At 38.6% G+C, this 25,102-nt stretch overlaps 1 protein-coding gene across 1 annotated transcript in view; it reads left to right on the top strand.

Annotated features, from left to right (window-relative positions):
• The first annotated feature begins 1,588 nt into the window (after positions 1-1,588).
• The window catches only part of Cralbp (Cellular retinaldehyde binding protein), a 33,930-nt gene continuing 10,416 nt past the window's right edge, over positions 1,589-25,102 (top strand). The window contains exon 1 of the mRNA XM_034983468.2: positions 1,589-1,716. The gene's annotated coding sequence lies outside the window, so the exon portion shown is untranslated. The remainder of the gene's footprint in view (positions 1,717-25,102) is intronic.

Below are 25,102 nucleotides of genomic sequence, written 5' to 3'. Positions count from 1 at the left end.
ACAGCTCAAACTACTGAACGGATTGGGCTGAAAATTTGAAATTTGGCATGCAGCTAACTATTATGACGCGGAAGTACTTGAAGAAAGGATTTTCGATAATTCAACTCCTAAGGGGATAAAATAGGAGTTTTAGATATTTTGTGTAGTCCATGCGGACGAAGTCGCGGGGATATCTACGCTAGTGTAATATATTATTATAACGCCTAAGCAGTGATAACCTAGTGGATAAAACACCGGCTTCCTAGTTGGAGGTCCGTAGTTCTCTGCCGGCCACGAACTTTTAAGTTCTAACTTTTCGGATTTATGTGGTTTTAAGTAATTAAATATCACTGGTCTTAGCGGTGAAGGAAAACATCGTGAGGGAACTTGCAAGCCTGAGAGCTCTCCATAATGTTCTCTAAGATGTGTTTTTTTATTCAAATACAAGTTAGCCCGTGACTGCAATCTTACCTGGTGGTAAGTGATGACGCAGTCTAAGATGGAAGCGGGCTAGCCATTCATGCCCCTTTGGTTTCTACACGGTATCATATCGGCACGGCTTTGCTGGTAGGGTGGTAACTAGCCACGGCCGAAGCATCCCACCAGACCAGACTCCCGCCAGGAATCGAATCCGCGACCTCCCACTAATAAGACCACAGCGCTTACCAGTGCGCCATGGAGGTTGTCAAAGTGTGAAGTCTACAAACCGCATTGAGCAGCGTGGTAGACTATGGCCAAACTCTTCTCATTCTGTGATGAAACTCATGCTCAGTAGTGATCCGGCGATAGGTTGATGATGCGAGCACTGTTCCCAAATTTCTTAAAATAAAAAATACCCGAGGCTGTGTAGCGAAGAATTTCAAACAAAACAAGAAACTTGCCAATATCAAGACTAACTCGCGTGAGGTTCAGTACCAAGACAGATGTTATTTGCCTTGCCGTTTTAAAAGCATCCCTTTTGTACCTACTATTAATTTTTTCGCATTCATTTCGGAAACTTCGGACTTCGGAGATAGAATTTCCCTCTATATGATAGTTACTATTTTTCAAACGTTTTTCATGATAATTTGATTCAGAATTTTATGCTTTCAACACCTTCGTAAAGACAAAGAAGAAAATTTTAAAGAATTTGTGTTATTTTAAAAACTAGCTCATGCCCATCAGTGATGTGGTTATCTCCATAACTCTATGATGCCCATGATGACGTCCGTGTGGACTATACAAATTTCGAACCCCTATTTTATCCCCTTACTGGTTCAATTTTCAAAAATTCCTTTCTTAGCGGATGCCTACGTCATAATCTACATGCCAAACCTATCTGCATGTCAAACAAAGCTCTGCGTTGATAGATCAGTCAGTCAGTAAGCTTTTGCTTTTATAGTACACAAAGATAAATATTTTTAAGTTCTTTCATTTTTAAGAACGGTGGACAAGCATAATTTAAAACTGTTCTACGAGCTGATACCATTATTGTTTGCTGAAATAAGCAGTTATAACAGACGGACAGACTAGACAGATGAAGACGCACTATAAGGGTTCCTTATTTGCCACTTTGGTATGGAACCTTAAAAAATGATATGATTAATGTGATTATGTTCTTGCCTCACGACCGTGGTATATTGCACAGTGTGTCCATCACGGAATAGAAGACGCCTGCGCAGGCCGACTGGTTCCATTACTTGGTTGTACGTGGTTGAGCGAGCCGACTTTTGACAACTGGATTTCGCGAACTTTTTTGTAAGTACTTGCTTTATAATTTACTTATGTATGTCATTATTATATAACAAGTATAATAAAAAATACTGGCTGATAATAATTATTTTTGCGAAGTTTTTTGCTATGTATGTCGCTTGCGTGAGAATTCTTAAAAAAATTGTTTGTAAGACTTTAGATGCATTTCATAAAATATTAATAAAAAAAAATTAGGATACTTTAAAAAAATCGTTAAATTAATTTTAAAAATTTAAAAATACTTGGGTACACACAAAACACTCATGGGAACAAGATCTTGAAATACGTTACTTTTCTCAATCTCAAATTGAAAATTTATTTATGTCTCTGCTCAGTTTTACAATTTGACCCTATGAACGAAAACAGCTGAAAGAGTTCTAAACTGAGTTACAGCCGCCACGCCAACCTACAGATATTTGATACAGAGTTCAAAAAAAATTAAAATTTAATAATTAATGTTATTTAAATATTAATATGTAAAGGAAATTTTATTGTTTGTATTCTATCAAAAGTGCTTGGGAAATAAACCATAATTTTTGTTATTTTATAATGTACCTTGTAAAAAAAAATGTATTCAAATATGTACCTATAGGACGTACACACAACAGAAGTATTACTTTTGACTTCCATATAGACAAATGAAAATTAGTTTTCGTCCTGATGAAATGATCCAAACATGTCACATAGGAAAGTAGGTAACTAATTAGGCGATTGAATCACAGAGCAGTGAAGTACATACTTGACTACTTATAAAATACGTGTTAAAACAAACAGGAATATTATAGTAGGCTTCCAAACCTTTATGTATTTTGAACTTGGTAATCAAACTTACCTAACGGTGTGTACATAAACAAACATAAAACATAGAAACCAATAATAGGCCGATGAGCGTAGCCATAGGCGTACCTACCAACTGAGTAATTTTTCTCAACTTTATGTAAAATTGATTCTGCAACGGCTGTATATTACGAAAAATAACGTATTACATAACTAGACCAAATTCGTGGTTCTCGAAAGACGGGTGGGTGACCCACAAATCAGGCGGTGACAAATCACAAACTCATAATTTGCTAACTATGCTAGCAGTTTCCCACGACTTTTGAGTGCGGATCATCATCATGATCAACCCATCGCCAGCTCACTACAGAGCACGGGTTTCCTCTCAGAGAGAGAACAACCCATCGCCAGCTCACTACAGAGCACGGGTTTCCTCTCAGAGAGAGAACAACCCATCGCCAGCTCACTACAGAGCACGGGTTTCCTCTCAGAGAGAGAACAACCCATCGCCAGCTCACTACAGAGCACGGGTCTCCTCTCAGAGTAAGAAGGGTTTTGGCCATAGTCTACCACGCTGGCCATGTGCGTAGATTCACTAGTTAGATGTTGGTAGACTGCACACACCTTTGAGAACATTATGGAGAACTCTTAGGCATGCAGGTTTCCTCACGATGTTTTCTTTCACAGTAAAGCAAGTGATATTTAATTTCTTAAAAAGCACATTCGAAGTGTTAGAGGTGCGTGCCCGGGATAGAGCCTCCGACCTCCGATTAGAAGGCGATCGTCCTAACCACTCGGCTATCACAGCTTAGGACGTGATCGTCAAGTGGTTAGGACCCTACGTTGTGACTGTGGACCTTTTTATTATCATTCAGATACAAGTTAGGCCTCGACTGCAATTTCACCTGGTGGTAAGTGATGATAAAGTCTAAAATGGAACCGGGCTAACCTGCAAGGGCTATGGCAGTTTTAATTAAACCCACCCCTTTGGTTTCTACACGGCATCGTACAGGAACGCTAAATCTCTTGATGGCACGGCTTTACCGGCAGGGTTACCACCCTACTAGACACGAGCGAAGCCTCCCACCAGACCAGAGATTTAGAAATTTGAAACACCTGCCGGGAGTTGAACCCAGGACCCACTAATAGGACCACTGCGCCAGGGAGGTCCAGAGAGGGAAATGTGGGAGAGAGGTATAGGTACCTATAGGTTTTAAAAAAAGCCCCGCAGGAGCTCATTGATTTTCCTGTATAAAAAGCCTTAGTAATTATTTCAAGATTAGGTAGGTAGGTATAGGCTTATCTCTAGATTCCAAATTTTAGGTTCCTTGAATATGGTATATGATATTTTAAGAAGTAACAAACATTCAAACTTTCACATTTATAGGTACCTACTTATAATAGTAAGATAGGTACTTTTTTATTTACTTTGTTCTTAACAATGATCTTTTTCTTCTAATATCTTATTAATATTGGTTCTTAAGTTAAAAAAGCTGTTATATTTACTTTCGATGTGAACTTTATGAATGAGATTATGATAGGTGAATTAAATGTAAAAAATCTAAACTATAATCATCTACCTACATAATATTGTGTATCAGAAGGTACATAATATATTTACACGATACTGGTTATTAAGCATATAGTTATAGGTACATATTATAATTTATTACTGTTTAACAAGTCAGTATTTACTCGTATTTAAATTATTCATGCAATCTTATAAGGATTTTATCGTCTGTAAATACAGTTTTTTTACACACATGGATGTGACATTAAAATGTCAACCCAATTGAAATGAAATGTTTTCGCAGTTCCTTGTTTTCTTATAAGGATACACTTTATAGATTACAATCGCGGTTTGTCGAAATTTGGTACAGGTACCTAGTCAGTAGAAAAAAGAGATAGCCTAGGAAAAGACATACCTATAATGTTTGTAATTCCTTCACGAATCACGTCACAACGACGACGTCTGCACCGATTTGACTCGAATTAAGATAGCACTCAGCAAGTAGCCTAGTGTTTATTTCAGGATAATACATAATATCCTGAATTAACGCTAGGCATCGAAAATTACAATATAACTTAAAGTTAGCCTTATCTAATTACTATACAAATTATTCCCGCGTGGAATAGTGTCAAGACTACTGGCTGCATTTGTGCGCTACACAGACAAGCTGATCCGTTGTCCCGCCCTTTTGTCACCAGATGAGGCTATTAATCGCGGTGAAATGTCTCGTAATTTTTATAATACTAAGACTCCACGAGCCCAGGGTCTCCACGGCAAACGGAATAAAAATGTAACTCTCGATAAAACAGGCATACTTGCGCAACTTGCTGTTTTCAGCTGTTTCTGCTGCGGCTCCCGTTTTTGATGCTGTATCTCTGATATGACACGGGGCCAATGTGTCAACACAAGTTGCGTCCCACATTAGCGCCCGTTCTCGTTCACAGGGAACCAGCGTCAATCCATCAGGTCTCTTGCCATCATCCTGACTAGGGATTGGTCGGCTCAATGAACGAAGGAATAGGCTACTTTTCGTTCCAGATAATCAAAGGTCATTTAGCGGAAATTATTTAGTAACAAATAATTGCTGGTAGAAAAAATATTATTGTTGAAGATAATTAAAGCTTACTGTTTTACGATATACTTACCGTAAAACTGTAGGTACCTACTATTAGTTTCGGCGATTTAATAGACGCACTCAAAAACGTGAACATATTTTTTTCCTTCTTATTTCTTGATATTCTTGTATATTAGCTAAATAATAGGCCTATTGGACTTATATTACATGAATAAATGATTAAAATAATCAAGATATGAATAAAAGCAAACATTATTTGTAGAGGTCCAACATTAGAGGCCCCGCACACGGTCAAGCATGTTTGTCGAAGAAACTACGTGTTTGGCAAATTTGATTGACGGTCTGCTTGTCAAACATGCTTTACGGTGTCCGGCTATGTTTGTCAAACAAACGTTCCATTTTAGCTCCATATTTCTTTCAGTAAATTTTCATGTGTGAATATATATCGCTGCTTTAACCATTCTCGTGCCCAACGTCTCCTTTTTCTTTTTTTAACACATTGCTAAAGTTAATGCAAAAATTATTCCTTTGACCACGGTGCTCATCACTCAGCGCCTATGCTCAGCGCAGTATTTCTTTCTGGATTCTGCGTCGAAAGTGACGTGAGAACGTGTTTGACAAGCGTGTTTGACAGATCTGTTTGAATGGTATCTGCACCATGCTCTTGTGTTTGATGACGTCATCAAACAAAACGTCAATCAAAAAACGTAAAATTTGACAAACATGCTTGACCGTGTGCGGGGCCTATAATAAGCATGTGTACCTATACGAAATGGGACAATTTTGCAAACATTCGATTAGTTATTTACGTCAGGACATTGGTGCTTGACCGTGATCATTAAACCGGTCTTAAAAGACATACTTTATAATCAAATTAAATTTGCAATCGACAACGCTTTACGTAATTTCTACAAAAATAGTACTTATCTATAATTTATACAATAAATTATTATCGATAACTGCTTTTTAGAAATATTTTTTAAAGGTAAATAATCATGATCAACTCATCGCTGGCTCACTACAGAGCACGGGTCTCCTCTCAGACTGAGAAGGGTGTTGGCCATAGTCTACCACGCTGACCATGTGCGGATTGGTAGATTTCACACACTTATGAGAACATTATGGAGAACTCTCAGGCATGCAGGTTTTTCTTACGATGTTTTCCTCCACGGTTAAAGCAAGTGATATTAAATTACTTAAAACGCACATAACAAAACGGCAAAACCGGCAAAACCGTGCCGTCAAGCACTTTAGCGTTCCGGTACGATGCCGTGTAGAAACCAAAGGGACACGCACGGGTTTAGTGCCAAACCCCTTCCAGGTTAGCCCGCTACCTTCTTAGATTGCATCATCACTTACCACCAGGTGAGATTGCAGACAAGAGCTAACTTGTAGCTGAATACAAAATAAATAAAAAGTAGAAACTTTCCAATAAACCAGCGCTACTTCATAAATCTCGAGGGAAATTCCTGCAATATGGTTGTCGTCTAGCTAGGATCTAGTACAGTTGATTGTTTGTTATAAGTACTATTATAGTTCAAATAAAACAATAATAACAAAGGAAATTAATTTTCTACCATACTAGCTGATTCCCGTGACTTCGTCCGCGTGGATTTCACAAATTACAACCCCCCTAAGTCCCCCTTAGTCGTTGAATTTTCAAAAAATCTTTCTTAGCTTAGACTGTCTACGTCATAATAGCTATCTACATGCCAAATATCAGCTCGATCCATCTAGTAGTTTCAGCTGTGCGTTGATAGATCAGTCAGTCAGTTAGTCAGCTTTTCCTTATATATATAATATATATATATACTTCCTTTCAGTTACAATGGTATTTGCATCGATATAAATGACAAGATATGATCAAGCGAAAAAAAATTTTCACGGTTTGAAACCAAATAAATCAGCGCCACGTCTTATTTGACCTGTTTGAAATCCAGACGTCACTGAGGTTGCATTGGTGCATAAGCACCAATGAGTCGGTGCCATTTTTTTTTTCAATAACCCTGTCCATACGAAGTAATATAATAGAATAGAATAGAATAGAATGTTTTTTATTCATGTAAACTTTTTAAAAGTGCTTATGAATAGTCATGTAGTTTTAATTTCCCACTGGTTCGGAATGCCGTTCCTACCGAGAAGAACCAGCAAGAAACTCGGCAGTTGCTCTTTTTAATTCTTAATTTTTCAATTTACAATGTTATTATACCGTACTATACAAGCCATTGCAGCCCCGTGCATTGCTGGAGCGAGTCAAATCCAAGCTTTTTTATCGTTTACATAGAATATAATACAATATAAGTCAATGGGTATTTGATTGTTTTTCGCTGTTGACTGCTGATTGCAGGTGTAAGTAGGTACATTGTTACAAATTACTATAGAATGAAAATACACTTTAAACACAGTAGCGTGCAGGTCATAGAGGCATAAAATCACTTTAGTTTAAATTGTTCAATGCTTATTTTCATTATGACCTGCAGCCTGCAAGTAATGTAGGTAACCTGCCTTAGCGTGCCTGTCATCTGACGCTAAGTAGAGTGTAGATGCACGTAGATGCATGACTGACTGATCTATCAACGCACAGCTTAAACTAATGGATGGATCGGGCTGAAAGCTATTATGACGTAGACATCCGCTAAGAAAGGATTTTCGAAAATACAACCACTAATGGGGTAATATAGGGAATAAGAAAGAATTTTTGAAAATGGAGTCTGCGTGCTTAGATTTCTTTCTAGGTCACATTCGACCTAATTTAATGCATTATTTATAAAATGTATATGGTATGTTCGTTTACCGATTACCGAACAATTGATGCAACAGATTTCTTTTTTGCTATCAAAATGCTCCAACAAATGTTTTCAAATATTTCTATCGCCTGTCGTCTTCAGCAGACACGCTTTGTCTCTCAATAAATTGATCAGTTGAAGCGTACACACCTCTCCGCTCTGCTCTACTCCACTCTGATGAATAGGTAGCCTTTTAATGTAGTTTCATAAGCACTTATTGCATGCGTGCAGGTAGGTAAGTGCCTATGCTTACACGTTAATTATCCAATGAAATGTATTAATTATAATTTGATTTAAAAAAACCGGCCAAGTGCGAGTCAGGCTTGCGCACCGAGGGTTCCGTACTACAGTCGTATTTTATCGACATTAAATAAAAATCTGTTATAGACCTTTCATATTATGATACCCTACTTGATATAGTTATCTTACTAAAACTTTATTGCATTTAATTAAGAATAAAATCTATCTCTAGTCTATAAAACATACAGAAAAATATATACATACGTTATCTTACTTATAAATAGAAAAAATCAATTATTAATTCATGACCACAATTTAATTTTTTTGTGGGATGTAACTACAAATTCACGGTTTTAAGATTTTTCCCTGAATGACTGCTATAAGCCTACCTGCCAAATTCGGGAAGTACCCTGTAGGTTTCTTGACAGACCGACAGACAGACAGACAGACAGACAACAAAGTGATCCTATAAGGGTTCCGTTTTTCCTTTTGAGGTACGGAACTCTAAAAAACTAATAGTACATATCCTAATTAGAAATTACAATTGATTTGCGGAAATCCTTTAAGATAACAAACGTACCTAACGCTTCCATTAGATCTACAGTTTATTTTTGATTTATTTGATTACTATGTACCTAAATATGTCTGGGACACACAAACCTGCATGGAAAGTCCAATTTCAAGGAAAATGTTAAAGCCCTCGCCCACGGCGACTTTTTGTAGCGCTACAGTCGCGAAGCGGTCGCTATCTGTGTGCCCTCACCCACGGTCTCAGATTCAGTCGCGATACTGTCTCGATGCAAACGAGAAAAAATGTTGCACTGATGCTTGGTTCTCTATTCACGCGCCACCCTCCCTCCGTTCTTCCCCCGATGTCATCCGACACGGTCTATATTTACTAAACGCACGCCAGCATGCGCCACTACTAACGCGTGTTAGTCGCATTTGCAACCCTCTACTGCATCGCGACTGTATCGATGCAAACGCGCGACAGAATCACCACAAAAAGTCGCCGTGGGCGAGGGCTCTTCATTGTTCGGAAAATTCCTTCTCGCACGCTAAGTGGGGTCAACACATGTCTTTTTCTTCCACTCACTTCTGTCACCCGTCAACGCACTATCCTCCCCTTTTACACGCATATCTTCTTTCACGCAATCTATCCACCTTTTGTTTGGTCTTCCTCTCCTCTTTTTTTCCTTCCACATGCATAATTAACATTCTTCTAGTACCTAGTTATTGATAATGATGACCAAAGTCTTCGAATAGTGCGTGTTGCCAGTATACTTAGTTCCGAGACATGGTCGCTAACCATGGGCCTCTTAACAAAACTCACAGTCACTCAGTGGACGGTGGAAAGAGATACGCTTGAAGTTTCTCTACGTTATCAAATCAGAAATGAAGAGATTCGTACGGGAACCAGAGTAACCGACATAGCTGAGTGGGTTACGAAGCTAAAGATGTGGCAATGGGTGAGCAGGGCACATAGTTCGATAAACTGAAAGGCGTTGGGGTCCCATACATAAGGGATCAGAAAGCGCGGCATTGGAAGACCCCACTAATATGACAAATCACATCAAACGAGTCGTTACCGCCGGATTCAGATGGCGCCGCTGCAAGACCGTGACTTGTGAAAGTCCATATGGACGTCTATCGGTTGACAGTGATGATGATGATGATGAGGCATAGAGCTTAATTATGTTCTCACCTGATGGTAAGTCACTATAGTATAAATTGGATGGAAACTGCATCAGTACCCATATTATAAATGCGGAAGTGTGTTTGTTTGTTGGCTTGTCCTTCAATCACGTCGCAACGGAGCAACCGATTGACGTGATTTTTGGCATGGGTATAGTTAAAGACCTGGAGAGTGACATACTTAAGCTACTTTTTATCCCGGAAAAACAAAGAGTTCCCACGGGATTTTTAAAAACCTAAATCCACGCGGACTAAGTCGCAGGCATCAGCTAGTAATAAATAAATGTGCATTTGCATTGCCAGATTTTGTGTAAATAACAAGCTAGCCGTGTTGGATTAAAGAGTTAGAAAACGGTACGTACTTACTTAAGGTGACGCAGTACGCCCAACCGAACCTGTTTGCTTTTCATTTGACATTGTATGAGAAAGGTGAGGGGCACGATGATTTTCACCGAAATCAAGGGTTTAGGAAAAGTATTTTTGAGAAAAAACTATTGAGTTTATGTTGCAAAGTATAGTTATTTCAACTAATAGGTAAATAAATAAACTATGTCTAATGTTAAATTTCTTCAGAATTTTCATACCCCTAATCTTATTTATTTACGCCCAAAGTTGTCATAAATTTAGTGTTAAAATCGGAATCTTTTGCGCCTCGTAACTTTAAAATCAATCTTTTTTCAATGTTTCATATATCAATAAACCTAGATAAGGACGAGATTAATCGATGTAATACTTAGTTTTGAGCGTACGGTATCAAGTAATGTAGCAATTACCCTCCTACATTTGTATGAAGAAAGCACCGTCCTGAGCCCCCTTAAGTAAAGTACCTGCCCGTACTAATCTTATGAGATCATCAAGTCTGGTAACATGTTGACTTGTAATTCTCATTTTTATGATTCTAAATCTTGAGGTGCACTACCAAGCACCACAATATAATATTATAGTTAAATACAGTTTATTTTTCTAAAGCTGATTTAAAAACCGGTCAAGAACTAGACTCGCACACGAATTCCGTACCATCGTAGAAGATTATGTACTTTTTAATTTACATAGCAGTCATTGAAATTTTTTATTATGATTTCACTGATCCACCCATCGCCGGCTCACTACAGAGCACGCGTCTCTTCTCAGAGTGAGAAGGGTTTTGGCCATAGTCTATCACGCTGGCCATGTGCGGATTGCTAGACTTCACAAACCTTTGAGAACATTATGGAGAACTCTCAGGCATGCCGGTTTCCTCATGATGTTTTCCTTATTTAATTAATTAAAACGCACATAGCTCCGAAAAGTTACGGGTGCGTGCCCGGGATCGAACCCTCGACCTTCGATTAAAAGGCGGGCGTCCTAACCACTAGGCTATCACAGCTATAACATAATTTTATTATACTAGCAAGCCATCTGAAGGCTGCAGATTAACCTATCAAGTGCATTTATCGATGCTCAGTAGTCAGTACACAAGCTATGTTTCGCTTGATTTAACATTGCTATATTAATATTCTCAGTTTCATACATCTAATTGCTATAATAACAAGGTTAAAAGATATGTCGGTATCGAATATCATAACGGCGTAAACGAGTTTGCGTCAGATGTGCCCTTCAGTGAAACCCAGTAACTAGCTACCTACCAACATCACCTACCTAGTTATCTGAATCTACTATAATAATAAAATTGTAAGTTGTATAAGTCCCGCAAATTGCTATTGCACTCGAACCATGTCTCATTAACATCGAAATGACGTCATTCGGTTTAAAGACATTTATTTTCTCATAAAGAACACAAATTGTTCACTTACAATGAGAAATACATATTTTTTTGTAGATACATAATTGTAAATACAAGTTATAATTATTTGAGTCGGTATCACAATTTATAAAGTAGCTAGGTAAACTAACAAAAGCAAAACAGAAATAATAAAATATGAGGGTTATCTTAAAAAAGTGCGATAGTTTAACAAACTTAGTTTCTTAGTTAAGAGATCACATTAACTCCGAGTAGGTACGAACACTGCACATAGACAAATTGTATAATATTATTATAATAAGTATATTATGTACACTATTGTAACTAGTTGATTTACTTCGGCAATCTTATTATAATAGCAATTTTTAATTGTTATAATTTGACGTATAATTAAGTAAAAATACCTATACCATCAGCTCTAAACTTCAGTCTAGTGCTGACGTAACTAAAATGACGGCCACGCGCATTAGCAATTTATGGGACTTACATGTCACCATCGTCATAATTTTATTATCAACCGGTAGACTTCCACTGTTGGACATAGATCTTGTAGGGGCATCCACAGCGCCCCCTGATTTATTTCTAAAATTGAGATACAAGTTAGCCCTTGACTGCAATCTCATCTGGTGGTAAATGATGATGCAGTATAAGATGGGACCGGGCTAACCTGGAAGAGGTATGGCATTTTTTATTAATACCATGCCCCTTTGGTTACTACTCGGCATCGTGCCGGAACGTTAAATCGTAGGGTGAAGGGTGTAATCGTAGGGAAGTAGGGTGTTAACTGGCTACGGCTGAAGGCTCCTTCCCGACCAGATCAGGAATGTTTAGTTAGTTTTGCTGGGTGGTGCGATATTCCATTTTAGTTTCTCCCAGATCCCCAATTAGCATTTTTTTCAAACTTTGTCATATCTCTAAAATATTATAACTATACCTACTTAATGAAAATGAACAACTTGGACCGCTGAATGTTTTTTTCATGTACCATTAAAAGTACCTAATTATCAGATTAAAAATTAAAAGAGAGAGAAGTGAGCCCGAAAAAAGCCTTTATTGAGGAGTTGCTACTATACTATAGGATTTTGTCTGTGAATCTACACTAATATTATAAAGAGGAAAACTTTGTTTGTTTGTTTGTTTGTTTGTTTGTTTGTTTGTTTGTTTGTTTGTTTGATTGTACTGAATAGGCTCAAAAACTACTGGACCGATTTTAAAAATTCTTTCACCATTCGAAAGCTACATTATCCACGAGTAACATAGGCTATATTTTATTTTGGAAAAAAAATAGGGTTCCGTAAGATATTTGGGTTTTTCGGACACAAGGTGTAAAAAATCAACCAGAAAAGTTACTTATTTTGCGTACGCTGCCTAAACTATAAAAGATAGAACCATAAAATGTTCTAATTAATTGTAGATCTTATAAATATCTACAAAAAAGTCCGCGACACACTATACCCACCTATGTCGAGTGAGGCACAGCAACCATTTTTTTATTTAAAAATCTTGAATTTTTTTTGGACTACATTTAAACGCGTTTATTTTACTCATGCTATTAATCCTTATCAAAATAAATGATTTCATCACTAAGAACAGTTTATGGAGATAATATTTGGTCTTTGAATGATTAAAATTGGACGTTTGGTTTTGAAGTTATGGCGAAATTAAAATATTACGATTTCTGCTGCACGGCCCGTTGCGAAGTGGGCGTCACCAAGGCGGGGGTGCGCGTGCGGGAGGGGAGTTTAGATCTATGAGTAATTCGGCAACAAATGAAGAAATAGGTACCTATGTATTTCAGGATTTTCGGAAATTCAACCCCCACCTCGATTTTCTAAATTCCACCCGAGCGAAGCCGGGGCGGGTCAGCTAGTTAGTTATATAGTTTTGGAGTTAGAATACGCAGTTTTCCCTAGCGTAAAAATCCATACTAATAAATTATAAATGCGAAAGTGTGTCTGTCTGTCTGTCTGTCTGCTAGCTTTTTACGGCCCAACCGTTCAACCGATTTTAATGAAATTTGGTACAGAGTTAGCTTATATCTCTGTACCAAATTCCGTCACAATCATTTGGTTGGATGGGCCGCGAAAGGCTAGCAGACAGACAAACAGACAGAAACACTTTCGTATTTATAATATTAGTATGGATAGTATGGATAAGTAGGTAGGCAGGTTCTTACGTAGTTACCTACCTAAGTATTGCAATATCTTACAACGTAGATTTCAAACAATTTATTTTAATCTTTGATCATTTTTTATCGTTGCATTCGTTTAGTTATAAATTATGCAAATACAAAAAATGCACTTCTGTTCGTATAAAATACATATTATATCAAAACCTTGAAATACTTGATTTATGGTTAATATGCAATAATATATAAGTATTTTAAGGGTCTTATTTATATTTAGGTATTTCGTTATTTTATTGTAACTTCTGGAATCAGCTGAGCTTAAAAGTCTTTCAACATAATTGTTATAGCAATAATGAATACAATATAGATATTAGAAACACATTTAAAGGTTAGGTACTTAGATCTTTCTTCTATATAATCACTGAATTTGTTGCTGATCGCAAATCTCGAGAACAGCTGAACCAATTTCGCTAATTCTTTTTTTATAATATTCCTTGAAGTACGAGGATGGTTCTTACGGAGAGAAAAATTTAAAAAATTGCCTGAAAAAGAATCGACTATTAGGCGGTACGAAGTTCGCTGGGGCAGCTAGTTAGGTATACATAATAATATATTTTTTATTTCATTATTCTTATAGAGAATATTATATAGGGCTATTTTGGCCTTATATAAACAGAGTTTCTTGCTGGTTCTTGTCAGTAAGAGCTGTATTCCGAACCAGTCGTAAATTAAACTATTTGATGATTCCAAAGCACTTGTAAAAGTTTACTTGAATGAAAATGTATTCTTTTCTATTCTGTTCTATACGTATTACCCGTCTCTTAATGTGAGAGCTTATAAGATTATATGTGACTAATTTACCCGCACCGATCCTTCGGTGCCGAAAATATTCTGCTCGATTGCGGGAAAACTGCATCAATCATTATTACAATAGTGATTGGCTGAATTTATGGTATTCTTGTTGCAACAACACACTGTAGCTAATAGTGAGCGAGCGTCAACCAATCAGAGGTGATTACGATCGTGACATTGTAGCTGTCATTCTACCGCAATCGTGCCGCTGTATCGCGACCGCGGCCGATTGCGAAATAGTGCACCAATCGTTTGTGCTACCAAATTTATCAACTGTAACGATCACGATCCATAAGGATATTTCTATTGCGATGCTACATGTCAGTTTACCGCAATCAAGCTGCTGGTTCTTTATGTTAGCACCCACGGGAACTTCTAGCATACCTAATACAGTGCGACAAGGCTCTTTTGGAACTTGAATGGCATTGAAAGGGGGGCGCTGTTGGAGAACAAAGGCTTAGACTATTCAAACAAGAACAAAGGAGACTTATGTCGGGGTCATCTCCGTTTGGCCGGAACGGCCAGACGGGAGTACGGGCCTCGAGGCTTTGCCTCCTTACCCGGGCGCGTCGCTGGACAGGGCCCAGGTGTTTATCTTTTAGCCTTACCGGCTAGAGCCTGGCATTCTTGGCTTTGGGCCCTGGTGGTTTTGGTTGACTCCGTCTTGGTTCACCGCGCAGCTGATGCTGTAGCTGATGTTGTAGGTCCGTGTTGGTTTGGAGTAGGTCTCTGCACGACGGCGCTAGGTAGTGCGCCGTCCAGTGCAGAGACGGGGTCTCGCGTCGTCGTGGTCGTCGTCGCTTGTGTTGTCAGCGCGTTGTGCTGGTGACGGCGATCGAAGGAGCTCCCGAGGTAGTGGATCGGGGGATGAGTGGAGCGATGCACTGGAGGTGTTCGTACGGTCCGTTGTCCGCGCGCGCAAACATGCGCCGCGCGAGTGTGCGGACGTACTCCTCCACGGTGGGCGTCTTGAGGTCGCGATGTATTACATCGTTCTTCACGTACCTCGGAGCTTGGACGATACTTGACGGCAACGTTAGTTCTGGATTCCGATTTTCGCCAAGCGCCAGGATAGCCTTGTCGCACTGTATGCTCAACATGCTCCCAACAAACGCATCATCAATTGTGGAGATGGCAAAGAATTTCTTAGTACTACTTCGGTCATGCATGTGACATAACATGACATAGGTAGATACTTACTTTTCACTGAAAGTGAAAACTAAATTAGATACCGATTTTCATAACACCAAGTAGACCATGACACGATGCCCCGTAATTTTAGTTTGTTCTTATTGAAACTGGTTATTTCATACTACATAATAAGTAAGGGACAGAACGCACACAGTACTTTTAGCATCGGGAATTGACGATTGTATCGCTTTCTAAACGTTGATATCCTAATGGATATGATGTTGGCCTCCAATTTGGATGCGGGGTTTATTTACCGCGCACGCACCACGCACCTCTAACTTTTCCGGAATGATGTGAGTTTTGAGCAATCAAATATCACTTTCTTTAATGGTAAAGGAAAATATTGTATTTAAGGTTTTATGTCTGACAGCGGTTACACACTGCATCCGATCCGAATCCGTGCAAATACGGATATAAAAATCTCGGTATTGTATTTAAGGTTTTATATCTGACAGCGGTTACACACTGCATCCGATCCGAATCCGTTAAAATACAGATATAAAATCTCTGAATCCTGTAATTGCTTACCTACGCACTAATCCGATTTCTGATCCAAATCCAAGCTATTTAGTGGACATTTTTGACACATCTACGTCCACATCTACGGACATATTATGTCCGATCCGACTCATATCTGAAGTATTCTCACGGCCGACGGAGAGAAATCGGATGACGGAAGTCGGATCTAGTGCAGCTACCATAGTTCTCTGGCTATTAATTCAGCACGTGTTTTCACGGATTCGGATCGGATACAGTGCGTAATCGCTCTGAGAGTTCTCAGTTACATAGAGGGCTATCGCTCTGTTAAACATAACATGTTGCTAAAACACGTCGCAGCATCGAAGCAGTCGCTAAAACACGTTCGTGTGCTTCGATCCTAACAGTTGGTATTTAATAGTCGATAATAAGATGATTTATTTGTAATCGTTATGCGAATATGTAGCGTAATATACCTACTCTTATGACTAGAAGTCCCGCAAATTGCTAATGCGCGTGGCCGCCATTTTAGTGACGTCAGCACTGACTAGATTGAAGTTTCGAGCTGATGGTATATTTTTATTTTGGCCGACGTCAAAATGACGTCATTTCGATGTTAATGAGACATGGTTCCAGCGCAATAGCAATTTTCGGGACTTATATAATATTTATTGCAACAGTCATTATCTGGCATAGGTAGGCTTTTGTTTGTTTATTTTACGATACGCCAATAATATTATGAACCCTAAAGCCTTTTAGTTATTAGGTATATATTGTATACTATTATATTTTTAGGGTTGCGTATCTCCAAAAAAAACCCGGCCAAGTGCGAGTCAGACCCGCGCACCGAGAGTTCCGTTCTCGGGTATTATTTGCGATATTTTGGACGATAAATCAAAAATTATTATGCATAAAAATAAATAAAAATCTGTTTTAGAATGTACAGGTAAAGCCCTTTCATATGATATCCAATTTGATAGAAGATATCTTACTTTGAAAATTGAAAATAATCAGTAACCTTATTATGAATGCGAAAGTGTGTTTGTTTGTTGGTTTGGTCCTCCTTATACCTACCTTTTATGTACCTATAAGTAGGTATTATACCTACATGTTCTTTGGGCACATCATAAGGAAGAGTGGTACCATCGAAAACCTCGTGGTACAAGGTCGAGTGGAGGGCACACGTCCACGTCGGCGTTCCCCAACTAGGTGGATGGACTTCATCCGATCCGCAACAAATACGCCTGTCTCCCTGTGCGCACATCATAATGCCACCAACAGAAGTCGCTGGAGGGAGATCGCATGAGAAGCAGTGAAGAATTCATAGCCACGACCACTCTGTCAAGGGTAGGGTAGTATTGCCATTGTGCGGATTAGTAAACTTCACACACCTTTGAGAATATTATGGAGAACTCTCAGGCATGCAGGTTTCCTCACGATGTTTTCCTTCATCGTTAAAGCAAGTGATATTTAATTACTTAAAACGCACATAGCTCTGAAAAGTTAGAGGAGTGCCTGGGATCGAACCCCCGACCCCCGATTAGGAGGTGGACGTCCTAACCACTAGGTTATCACAGCTTTCAAGAAGACACTATGCTTAAAATACAGTATGTATAAAACATCGAAGTATGCTACATTGATAACTAGATGGCGCCTGTATTCCGTTATATCACGTTATTGATTCGACGGTATGAGAATATATACTTTTTAATTCTCTTATCAACAATGATTAATGTTGATGTTTTATTTCTTTTAGTATTTTTTGAAATAGTTGCCCTTTCTGGCAACTAAATTATCAATACTAATATTATAAATGCGTAATTGTGTCTGTCTGTCTGTCTGCAAACTTTTCCCGGCCTAACCGATTTAAAAAATTTGGTAGCTTACATTCCGGGGAAGGACATAGGCTTTTTATTCCGGAAAATCAAAGAGTTCCCACGGGATTTTTGAAAACCTAAAACCAAACGGACGAAGTCGCGGGCATCAGCTAGTAATTAAATAATCAATACCTACCCTTATTATAAATGCTAAAGTGAGTTTGTTTGTTGGTTTATTGGTTTGTTGGTTTGTCCTTCAATCACGTCGCAACGGTGCAACGAATTAAAGTGATTTTTGCATGGGTATAGATAAAGACCTGGAAAGTGACATAGGCTACTTTTTATCCCCGAAAATCAAAGAGTTCCCACGGCATTTTTAAAGAACCTAAATACACGCGAATGAAGTCGCGGGCATCAGTTAGTAAACAAATAATTATTTGTTCATGAACACATTTTTTTGTGATGTAGCCACAAATTTACGGTTTTCGGATTTATTCCTTTACTTGTGCTATAAGACCTACCTACCTGCCAAATTTCATGATTCTAGGTCAACGGGAAGTATCCTATAGGTTTTCTTGATAGACACGACAGATGGACGAAAGATAGACAAACCAAGAGATAAGGAAGTGATCCTATAGAATCACTTCGTTGTATGTGTGTCTGTCTGTAATGTCTGTCAAGAGCCGTCAAGGGAATCAGCCCTGTAGAGTACTTCCCGTTGATCTAGAATCATGAAATTCGGCAGGTCTTATAGCACAATAAAGGGAAAAATCCGAAAGACGTGAATTTGATTGTGGTTAAATCAAAAAAGTGTTACCATTTCTTGTACGGAACCCTCCGAGTGCGGGTCCCACTTGAATTTAGCCGGTTTTGAACTTTTTGATAATGCAATAGGTAAATACATTAGCTTACACGTGAACTATATTAAGGCAAGTCTATAGCTAAAGTGGGCAGTGGCTGATAGAGACATGAATGAGAAATGAGACCATTATTGATTGGTCTTTAAATTAGTGCCTACCTTTTTGAAGACTCCGTCATTCGATCCCTTGAAACCGACATCCACACGCGTATACAAAGATTAAAAAAACAAAATGCATCATAATATACCAATAATGTTGTTCATCGCAAGATTAGCGTTCAGTCTAATTTGTCAGGAAGTATTAGAAATGGCTGACAATAAAAGGCTTAACTTGCAAGAATTGCAGACTATGCAACCTAAAGAAGTTGCCGATTGCCTTACCCATTTGGGAAAGGAAGAAATGAGGGCAGATGAAGCCGAATTTGTATGGAACTCCTTAATCGAGTTCTTTAAAGGCATTGCAAATATACCCGAAGAGGTACTTGCAGTACTTCGTTATGTGACTGTAGCGGTACAACCAGAAGATTACCTTAATATAACGATGGAGAACATTGATGTTATACGAAACTTTGGTTTAGATTATGGACTAAGTGACGACCATCTTGAGGCTATAGCGGGACGAGTTCGCGAGGACTTTGGGGCTAAAGAACCAGAGGACTATACTGTCTACGATTTGGAAGCTTTGAGACAAATCCTGTGCGCGTTTAATAGAAGTGAAATAGAGAGGATTCGTCCTAAAGCTTTTAAAGAAGCAGCGGGTGTTATAGGAAGGCTGAGGAACTGTAATCCTGATGTTATGCAGGGTTTTGCCCAATTGGCAACTCAGAAAGGTGCTTTCGGTTCGCCTTCTCTGTGGACGAACACAACACTTCACGCAGTTGGCGCTGTAGCTGAATATTTGCCAAATGATGTCGTTACTAAGCTGAAAGTTAGGCTTGGTACTTAGAAATGTTTTGACTGTCGAAAACAAGTAGATACACGTAGACAACCCGTTAGTAAACCTGGTATCCAAGATGCGATTATTGATATATGTTATTCTAGTTGGTAGGTAGTAGTAGTATTGTAGTAGGTAGTTTATTGAAATAAATAATTATTTTTATTGATGAGTTTGATTCGATTGCGAAACATTGCACAGGTATGTGTGTTAACACATTTATGCAAAGTTTCGCAATGTAATCATAATATTAATATTGTTTTTAAACAACGTTTATAATAACAAGTGCCTATCAAATATCGTTAGATACGTTCTATTCACGGTTTTCAGATTTATTTCTTTACTTGTGCTATAAGACCTACCTACCTACCAAATTTCATGATTCTAGGTCAACCGAAAGTACCCTATATAGATTTTCTTGACAGTAACGACGGACAGACGGACAGACAGACAGACAGTCGCTAGTAGGTAATATTTCGAAACCAATAATGTTAAAAATGGTTTTTAGGTTTTAAACTAGTTAAGCTAGTTAGCTAGCTAGTTTATCAGACAACTAAAAGATTTCGAAATCACAGACAAGTAATTAATTTTTTCCGTACCAGAAGTGTACGTACCTACCGTACCAACTGCCCTTTTACTAGGCCTCCGCTATCCGCCCGTCCGTCCGTCTGTCTGTCAGCGGGCTATATCTTGTGAACCTAATACGTAGAAAGTTGACACTTTCACGAATTTGTATTTATATTGCCACTATATCATCGTCCATAAAAAAGTGCTACTAATTAAGTCCTTGTATAATGGTAGGCAACCCTTCGTGTGCAAGTCCGACTCGCACTTGACCAATTTTATGTGCCAGCAGATGTAGGTAGGTGAGATGAATGAGATTTTCTCTCATAAGATAAATAATTAGGTTTAAAAGTTTAAGGTCAACCGCACCTTAACAGGGTCTAAAGTAATCGCCCGTCAGTAGGTAGTCAGTTATGATTTATGACCCATCTGTAGGCCACCCAGACCCCGCGGTTGTGAAACACCATTGTTCTGACCTTCGAAATTATGCAATTACACAATATCCCCGCTCGTTCCAATATTGTGTAAAGCTCATTTCACACTAGGGGATATAAATTATATTATAGTCCGGTCAAAATAGATTCAAGGTTGCATTATTTTCACATAGTGCTAAAAATGGGTACGAATGTTGAGAACACCAATATATAGGTAAATGAATTGTGAAAAGTCCCTATCGATTTATATTGATGCTCCCAAGTCCCGCCATTCGTGCCAATTTTTAGCCCTATGAGAATTATTGTAACCTTGAATGTCTATTTTGAACGGACTATAATATAGTTTATAATTTAAATCCCGTCGTGTGAAATGAGCTTAAATCTACATAATGTTTATTGCTAAATTCTTGATAGGTAAGCTACGATTAATAAAGATTAGTATTTATTACTTATGCCATTTTTGAGTATTTATTACTTATGCCATTTTTGAGTATTTATTACTTATGCCATTTTTGAGTAGTGACTCGTGACTACATCTGAAACTATTACAATAATTTTACATAACATAATTAACTTAATAATAAACACTAATATTAATACTACAATATTATAAACTAGCCGATGCTCGTGACTTCGTCCGCGTGGATTTAGGTATTTAGAAAACCCACACAGGGGAACTCATTGATTTTCTGGGATAAAAAGTAGCCTTTGACTATACCTACCCATGCAAAAAAATCACATCGATCCTTTGCTCTGTTGCGATATGATTGAAGGATGAACCTTTATCTAAATTAACAAACAGACGACCTCCCTGGCGCAGTGGTGAATGCTGTTGTCTAATTAGTGGGAGGTACCGGGTCCGATTCCTGGCAGGTGAAATTTGGCATTTTATCATTTCTAAATTTTCTCTGGTCTGGTCTGGTGGAAGGCTTCGGCTGTAGCTAGTTACCACCCTTACGGCAAAAGCCGTTCCGGTACGGTGCCGTGTAGAAAACAAAGGCTGCACCATCACTTATCAGTTATCACCTGGTGAGATTGCAGTCAACGGGGAACTTGTATCAGAATAAAAAAATAAAAAAACAATCTTGCATTGAGGGCGCTTTCGTCAATTACCCTAACGACTAAAACATGCTGCTAACCAAGTCAGTGGGGCCGATTCTCTTGTACACAATCTCTAAACTAAACTAAATTAACAGGTCTGAATCTAGTGCCATCCTTTTCCGCAAACAACATTATGAAAGGGATAGCAATAGATTTAGGCGTGACATTTTAGTTTAGTTTAGAGATTGTGTACAATGGAATTAGCCACAGTGTTCTGGTACGAACGTACGCGGCATCGGTTAATTTTAAAAACTGCCTGACCATTTCCATGTTGCTTCTATCATAGACTGCGTCGTTGCTTATCGCCAGGTGCCATCATAGAAATGAAAAAAATGCGCAGGTAATATTACAGTTTCGAAATTTCCTAATGCTTAAACAATGGATACAAGGAAAAGTAATACAAACGACAAGGTAAATTATGTTTGGGCAATCTTCTACTTAATTGACAACAAAATGTGCGTGTGGGATCCGAAATCGTTTCATTCTTCCAAACAACAAACAAGCGTAGCGTCTCGTCGTCCAACTTTCATTGTTAAGTAACAAAATTAACAGATTTACTGAAGCAAGTAGATACAAATTGTACAAGATTGCCACATCTAACACGTCCTTGTTACGTTAGAGGTCCACATCGCAGCTGGTCCACAGCTAGTCTCTTGTACGGACATAGTACCTATTCTCGACTGCTGGACTCATCTAGCATGCCCTTGTAACAGCACAGCTGGTCCACAGCTAGTCTCTTGTAAGGACATAGTACTCTCGACTGCTGGCCTCATCTAGCACGTCCTTGTCACAGCACAGCTGGTCCACAGCTGGTCTGTTGTAAGGACATAATACTCTCGACAGCTGGACTCATGTAGCACGACATTGTTAATCGTTAAGGTCCACAGCTAGTTTCTTGTAAAGACATAGTTTACTCGACTGCTGGACTCATCTAGCACGTCCTTGTAATTCATTTTAGGTCCACAGCACAGCTGGTCCACAGCTAGTCTCTTGTACGGACATAGTAACTGCTCTCGACTGCTGGACTCATCTAGCATGTCCTTGTTACGGCACAGCTGGTCCATGTAAGTAAATAATACTCTCGACTGCTGGACTCATATAGCACGTGATTGTTATTTCATGACTGTAGGTCAACGGGAAGTATCCTGTAGGTTTCTTGACAGACAGACAGACACAGAACAAAGCGATCCTATAAGGGTTCCGTTTTTCCTTTTGAGGTACGGAACCCTAATAATAATATTATTTACCTACCTACCTACTTATATGTAAGTAAGTAGGTACATATTTATAAATATAATACACTACACGGCGCCCGCGCCAGTACACAATGGAATCTAAATCAGGTCAAATTTCGATACAAACAAACTAGTTTTGTTTGCATTGATATTTTATATGATGGCTCATATTATGATGCAACAGCCAAAGCAACGACCACGATACGATAACAATTCCTACACTATGCACTAAACAAAATTTATAACTGGTTTTATTTTAGATCGATTGATAAATAATCGAAAATTTTGTTCTCTAGTCACGAGAGTGAAGATGACATGAAATGCTTATCAGTACCCTTATTATAAATGCGAAAGTGTGTTTTTTGTCCTTGTGTGGTTTGTCCTTCAATCACGTCGCAACGGAGCAACGGATCGACGTGATTTTTTGCATGGGTATAGCTTAAGACCTGGAGAGTGGCATTTTATACCGGAAAATCAAAGAGTTCCCACGGGATTTTTAAATTTACGCGTACGAAGTCGCGGCGTCAGCTACTTATTTATAATCTAAATATATAAAAGGAAAAGGTGACTGACTGACTGACTGACTGACTGACTGATCTATCAACGCACAGCTCAAACTACTGGACGGATTGGGCTGAAATTTGGCATGCAGATAGCTATTATGACGTAGGCGTCCGCTAAGAAAGGATTTTTGAAAATTCAACTCCTAACGGGGTGAAATAGGGGTTTGAAATTTATGTAGTCATAATTGTAGTCGTAATTGACATAATTTGTAATTCATTTTTACACACTCAATTATTACCTACTGATTTTAACATGTTTATGATACACTAGCTGATTTCCGCGACTTTTTCCGCGTAGATTTAGGTTTTTAAAAATTCCGTTTGATTTTCGGGGATAAAAGTAGCTTATATCACTCTCCAGGTCTCAACTATATACATGCAAATAACCACGTCGAGCCGTTGTACCCCTCGCGCTACTCTACCTACCTTTTCCACTCCTGTACCTACTGAACCCTTTTTTTTACCCCCTCAGGAGTAGAATTTTCAAAAATCCTTTCCTAGCAGATATTCACTTTATTATAGCTATCTGCATGCCAAATTTCAGCCAGATCCGTAGAATAGTTTGAGCTGTGCGTTTATAGACCAGTCAGTCAATCAGTAAACTTTTTATTTTGTATATTTAGATATCTTTGAACTCTATCTCCACCATGTACCCTCACTTTATGTGAAGTAGACAGAGATCTACCATAACCATCGTCATCAACCCATCGCCCATATTTCCGGTATTTCAGAATGAGAAGATCTGTAAGTCTATGGCCATAGTTCACCACACTGTCTAAGTGTGGTTTGGCCATTGACTTACATATATATTACGATGGGTTTGGCAGATTTAAGAACATTATGGAGAACTGCCAGGCATACAGATTTCTTCACAATATTTTTCTTCACCGTTAAATCAACTGATATTGATTCTTTACAACGTGCATAACTCCGATAAGTTTGAGGTTCATGCCGGGATCAAACCCTGGATCCCCCTCTTTAGCTACTTAGGCTATTACCACTCGAGATCAATAGGCTGTCTATTTTTTAGATTTTCGCTCAGGTGCTAATGTGAATCATATCGGGCACAGTATTACACATCTTCTCAGTAGAATTTGCTTTCTGAACCGGTAGTAGAGTACTTATCAACCCTCATACTAATTTATACTAATATTATAAATGCGAAAGTGTGTCTGTCTGTCTGTCTGTCTGCTAGCTTTTCACGGCTCAACGTTTAACCGATAGAGTTAGCTCACATCCCGGGGAAGGACATAGGCTACTTTTATTCTGGAAAATCATAGTGAACGGGATTCTTAGAGGCCCATCCGTTAAACCGATTTATATGAAATTTGGTACAGAGGTTGCTTGCGTCCCGGAAATTGACACTAGCAACTTTTTACCCAGGAAAATCCAAAAAAAATCCAAATCCACGCG

Source organism: Maniola hyperantus, chromosome Z (genome assembly GCF_902806685.2).
Source record: "Maniola hyperantus chromosome Z, iAphHyp1.2, whole genome shotgun sequence".
Lineage (NCBI taxonomy): Eukaryota > Metazoa > Arthropoda > Insecta > Lepidoptera > Nymphalidae > Maniola > Maniola hyperantus.
Note: the sequence above shows the minus strand (reverse complement) of the source record. Positions and strands in the feature narration are given on the sequence as shown.